This window comes from Mustela erminea, chromosome 7, assembly GCF_009829155.1.
Source record: "Mustela erminea isolate mMusErm1 chromosome 7, mMusErm1.Pri, whole genome shotgun sequence".
NCBI classification, from domain to species: domain Eukaryota; kingdom Metazoa; phylum Chordata; class Mammalia; order Carnivora; family Mustelidae; genus Mustela; species Mustela erminea.
In genome coordinates, this window is record NC_045620.1 from 109,286,791 (window position 1) to 109,293,246 (window position 6,456).

At 39.7% G+C, this 6,456-nt stretch overlaps 1 protein-coding gene across 16 annotated transcripts in view; it reads left to right on the plus strand.

The window, feature by feature from the left end:
* Positions 1–6,456, plus strand: part of SLC8A1 (solute carrier family 8 member A1) — a 379,615-nt gene that overhangs the window by 354,379 nt on the left and 18,780 nt on the right. The window lies entirely within an intron of this gene.

Here is a 6,456-nt window from a genome sequence, read left to right on the forward strand (position 1 = left end):
TTTGGTCTTTATTTTGATTTTTTTTTTCTGAAAATACCCAGAAATTTAACAAGCAGGAGGAAAGCCTTAAAATGTTCATATTGAGTTGTTTTGTTTAGAGAACATATACACCCAAAGGAACCAAACAAAACAGTTAGCCATCACTCTATCTCAGGTTACCATAGAAATATGTTTTGGAGGCTACTCTCCCTAAGGCTTAAATTACAGTATCAAATGGTACCCAGGTTAGCACACTCTTCTGGCCCTGGGTTTAACCCTTGAGGAGAATATGTGCAGATTATGCTAATGAAAGCAAAATTAGGTCTCTCATCAGAGTTACTCAAAATCAACCTACCTCTCTGGAAATTCAGCAGTTGGTCCTACCAAATGCATCTTTGTTTGCCAAATGAACCAAAAAAAAGGCTTTTACTACATAAATCCTTGTTTCTAAAAATATACATTTTTAAAATTTCCCTGCTCCTCATCTCAATACCTCAAAACAGACTCCTTTTCTTGTATACTAGTCTTCCAAAGTAGCTCTGTTCCTCTCTTGTATTAAACTCTCTTGAAAAGTGTGGCCGCCATACCATATCATTAATTTTTTTTTTCCTGTAAAATGAAATGTGGATTACACTAAACCTTCGTGTACAAACCTCATTTGTTCTGCCACTTAAAACCAGCTCAGAATCCAGGCAGGGGCATCAAGAGGTAAGAAAACCTGTTGGGGGAGAATACAATAGAAACAAAATGGTTTCTCTTCACCGCCATAAACTCTTCCCATTGGGAAACAGATTTCTTTGCTCTGTTACCAAGAGAATTCCTGTAATTTGCTGTGATGTGAGCTGTGCAGCATGTTTTCCGCACAGTGTAGTCACAGGTGATCTCATAATCATATTTATATAAACAGACACCCCCTCCAAAAAGCTTTGCAGACTGAACAAGATGCTGAACAAACATAATATTTCTGACTTTATTCTTGAACCCTGATGATTCAGAGCAGTGCTTTATTACCTCTCCTGACTCCTCAAAAAAACAAAACAAACAAACAAACAAAACCCTATTATTCCCAGATGACAAAGCCCAGTTGCTACAGGTGGAAAAGAGACTAATTCTTTTCACTCACAGCTTACCACTAAAGGGCATTGGTCCTGAGGCCCAGTTTTTTTAAAAAATCAAATCTTAAAAAAAAAAAAAAAAGAGAGAGAGAGAGCAAGAGCCTACTTTTCCTGAATCACCCTCTGCAGAACTCCTTGTCTGGAGAAGAGGGGCTTCCTGAATGGTCTTCTTCTACCTTTAAATGTTGGAGTAAGTAGAGTATGGTCTCTTCCCCATCTGGAAGCCTGACCCGTCACATCAGTCTTCGTGGCTTAAATGCCACCAACACGCTAATGATTACCAAATGTTTATCCCAGCCTCGTCTTTCCAGAGTTCTAGAGTCACATGTCAATTGCCTTCCCTATATTGATGCTGGATGTGTAATGTGGGGCTCCAAATCACCAAGCCCAAAGTAGAACTGCTTATTTCCACTACCCATGGCCTTATCCTTCAACCAAACCTGTTCCTTCCAAATCTTGCCTTTTTTCTGGAAAACAGTATCATCATCTAAAACAGTATGATCCACACTGATCATCATCATCATCATCATCATCATCATCATCATCATCATCAGTAACATATCCACAGTGTCCTTGATTCCTTTTTCCTCATCCCCACAGTCAAGACATTCATAACTCCTACAGATCTTACCTCTACAGTGCATCTTGACAAGACCCGTTTAGCTCTCTCTCCACCACCAAGTCCTGGTAGGCCGTTCTCTTGGATCCCTGCAGAGGCCTCCTCTCTGTCTCCATGCTTCTGCTAAGGATTGTTTTAAGATGCAAATCAGACTGCATTTCTGCCTACAATCTTCCGTGGGCTCCCTACACAGGACAAACGTCAGAAGTATCCCCCTGGCTTACAAAGACCTATGTGATTTGGCCCCTGACTGTCTTTCCATTCTGTTTTCCCCCTTCCCCACTGTTCTTGAGCCCCACTGGCTTGTTTACTGTCCTCCGTGCCCCAGGCTCACTCCTTTCTCAAGGTTGCACTAACTGTCTAAAATGCCCTTTCCCTTCATTGACACAAGACTGGTTCTTTGTCTTCAAGTAGATCTCATCTTAAAAATCGCTTCATCAAAGAGACCTTTCCTAACCACCAATGTGAAGCATCTTATATCACCTTCTTTTCTTTTTTTTTTTTTTAAGATTTTATTTATTTATTTGGCAGACAGAGATCACAAGTAGGCAGAGAGGCAGGCAGAGAGAGAGAGAGGAGGAAGCTTATTGTCTACCTCTCCCCGCTGAAATGTAAGCTTCGTGGAAAAACCCTGCCCTTTCAATCTCTCATTATCTTTGGCTTCTAAAATCATGCCTAGCAAATGCATAAGTAATGGAATTGTATATGCCCATGTGCTTGTGTGTTTGTGCAGATGTGCTTTGTCTATAAATGAATGTACACATCAGTCATTTACACAGCAGTATGAGTTACTTAAATCAGATGGCTTTCTTAACACCTAGAGACAAAAAAGAATTCAAGTTATGATTGAGGGAGATGTGCCGTACATACTTTTGTAGTGTGACTTATTCTTGGGGAATATATCTGGGTAGCTTATTGTGGTAAGAAGGGCATGTGTAACTTAAGAGCATGGAGTTTCCTCTTTCACAATTTGGCTATGCTGGAAAGTGTGATGACGAGTGAGATAGGTTGTCCCTTCTTCATTCTTTTCTCTGCTATCATCCCTGCTTTTAAGATCCCGAAATCAGGCCAATACTTTTAAAACTTTTGATACACTCTGTGTAGTGCTAAATAGGCATTTTGCAGTAGCCTGACTTGGGTCCATAACTATGTTACATCAGATTGTTTCTATAAAACACAGCGTCAAAATTCAAGAGAAATTAATCCAACAAGAAATTAATCCAAAAATGGCTAGAACCCAGCCATTTTTGTAGTAGGCATTATCTGTATTGTACACCTTTTTAGCTTAAAATTATTTACTTGGATAATACTGGGTATATTGGGTCAAGACATCCCAGCTTCTATATCATGTTCAAAACATGATTTTCCTTTCATCTGTTGCTCTACTAGAGTCAAGTAGAAGCAAGCATCCTTCCTTAATTACAGAGAAATCTCTTAGATGTTAAGGAGTTGGGAATATTTATACGTCACTCAGTTCTGCCTTGGTCTTTCTCCATACATCTTGATTAAGGCTTGTGCCTGAATCTCACCTACTACCCCCTATAATTTTCAATTATGAGTTGTTTACTCCTAGGACCACAACACTTTAAAAATTGGGTATCATAGAGCTGTTTCTTAGCCTCTGGCATTGTTGGATTTTCTGTTCATTTCCAGTGTTTTAAATATCCTTTAAGTTTTGTTAAGTAGGAATTATTTCACTGTAGAAATTTTAAGTCATGAAGGGAAAGAAAATAGATGATTTTAGACATTTTTTTCCCATTCTGTATATAGAAACTTTTGTTAAAAATAAGAGAGAAACTGTGTGCTATTTTAAAGTTACATTACTTCCGGATTTCTAACTATCATAGGAAGAATTTGACAAAACCTGGCTATCCTAGCTATTCCCTACATTCTCTTAGCACAGTATCAATGACAGTAAACTGAGGGGATACAGGTATGGGAGCATTAGAGCTCAATCCAGGAACGCTGGACTTCCAACCATTACTCATTGTATGACTCAAATTGATTTTTTGACTCAGCCTTGGTTTTCTTGCCTGTGAAACAGGCATGTATTAAGTTGATGAGAGGATTAAACACTATGGGCCTCAGAGCACTTTGTCAGCTGAAAATTGGTATTAATCCAGGAAATAATTACACTGACATCGACTCTCAAAACGTCAAAAGGAATAGAAACCATCAGAAACGAGAATGAGTAGGATAAGTTTAGGATAAGTTTTATGAGCAGAGGTGGAAATTTTAAAATATTTACATCACTCCACCATGTGCTAGGCATGCGCACTGTATTTACATGATCTGTTATATTATTTAGGTTATATCATTAAGTGATAGGAAGTGATTTTGTCCCCCCCTGAGATTTACTTACTTATTTTTTGTTCCTTAAACCCTTCTCCTAAAAATGAGTTTCATTTTTTTACCTCTTTCATATTGTACTAGAAAACACTATTTGTTTTGCAGAAAAAAGAATCGCTATGGATGGTTAACATGTTTTGGGTTTTAGTTTCCCGACCTATAATAACTCTAAAAATTACAATACTATATCATATACTTGAGTAATAGGACATTGCAATTTATTATATCTTGCTGCTCTATTTCCACTGGATCCTAAAGTAACATGTATGGTTTTTCACATTGTATATGGCAATCTGAAGGGATCACCATAATCTAAATGATACTCCTGGGTATGTACAGGGTACCACACCCATGGATGTATATAGTGGTGGCCCTGTCTAAAAGTCACTTTATTGCATAAAGAAAATAAACACCAAAGTCCTTAGTTAACCAGGAAATTAAGGCTCAAGAGAATAAATGATTTGCTCATATCCAGTTCAAGTTTCGGTCAATGACAAATCGTGTCTCTATTATAATCTGTACTCGACCACTCTCATTCCACCTTGATTTCACTTTTTTTAAAGTAAGCATTCTATACATTCTTCCTCACATACCTTATAATTTGGGGGAAATTACTTCTCTCTCTGCTTCCATTTACTATTTTCCATTTTTAAAGCATACAGCAGGATTATACTTAAGCTCTTTGGGGCTAGGCACTATCATTATTCTCTTTGGCATGGAAAAGACCTAGTAGAATACATGCTTCCAAAAATTTCAGAAACGGTAAAGGCCTATTTCTATACCCATAAACAGTTAGCATTTCTTACACATAAAAATTTAAACACTAAGACCATTGGAAACCCTTTTAAATCTGTTTAGCTCTGACTTAGCTGGCAAAAAAAAAAAGAAAAAAAAAAAAAGCCAAGGTAATCCACATGAGCATAGCCATGCATTGCTAATGGAAGTGACCACAAGAGGAGGTCTGGTCATTCTGCGCCAAGACCAAAGATTCCTATGATACAAGGCTGGCCAGCCACTGGGGTCAGTAGGACCCAAGAAAGACATATTGGGGATGTTCTCCCAGCAGTCATGTTCTGCAAAGACTTACTGACCATTCTGGAAATCAAGCCTAGTCTTCTAAGTCTCTTAGCAGAAAGAAGTAGGAGCCCAGGAGTAGGAGCACTAGAGATAAGTGTCCAAGGCATCTATCCCTACACACACTCAGCCTACCCCTTACCGAACAAATGAGATGGGGCCAGAAGGAAACACAGCACCCCACACAAATCAGATATTCTTCTCAGGGGAAATTGTATTCAGCCATTCGGAAATCTCACAGCCATCTGATCTACCCAGGAGAACCACAAGGAATCCGACGGATGCCATCACTTCCTCTCCCTCCATCCTGCTTGAGACAGTGTTCTCATTTCTGGGCTCACAGAGGAACTCGTTAACTCTCTCAATATCAGAAAGATTATGCGAAATCTTCTTAGTACAGTGTTCATGGAGATCCATCCACGAGGAGGTACAAGACGGTCATGAGTTCGAACACACCCACGCCGCTTCTAAGATGTATGACACCTAGAGGCAAACTGCTCACCTCCTATCAGCCTTAGTTCCTTAACCTGAATAACAGGGGCATGAAAATCTGTCTCAGAGTTGTAGTGAGGATGACACGAGAGCACTTTAACCAAGTACCCAGCACAGGGCCTCGCATATAACTGCTGCTCCAAAAAAAAAAAAAAAAAAAAAAAAATTAGATCTCTTTTCTTTAAAAAAAAAAAAAAATTTATTTATCTGACACAGAGAGAAAGAGCACAAGCAGGGGGAGCAGCAGGTAGGCAGGGAGAGGGAGAAGCAGGCTCCCCGTTGAGCAAGGAGCCCCATGTGGGGCTCAATCCCAGGACCCCTAAGGCAGCCACCGAACTGGCTGAGCCACCTCTCTTTGCTTTTCTACTTCACTGGACTGATACGTGGGTTTAGGCCTCCTGGTACTTAGCTACATCATAGCAAGTGAAAATAGCAAACCAAATAAATTTGCATCCTGGCTTCATTATGGTCCTGTGTAAGGAATCCTGGTGAGATGGACATTCCCAATTGCGTTCCTGTTTCCTGCAACTGTATCCTCTCTGAACTTAATCCTCTGAACACTGGCGTTTCAACTCAGCCACAGGCTGGAGAGGAAGTGCCGTAGCCACAGTGTGTATACATTTTTAATTGGATGATTAACATTTCACATCAGCTTAAATGGGAATGAAAACAGAATTGCTTTACTCTGCATCATGATTTCCCCACGGCTTTAATGTCTGCTCCCCCAAGAGGATCCTAAAGGGCAGGTGTATTTCATTTCCAGATACCCTAATAAGCAGTTTCTTTGCCACCAAGAAAGGTCAGCACTGCTGAAAACAGGCCCTCTGA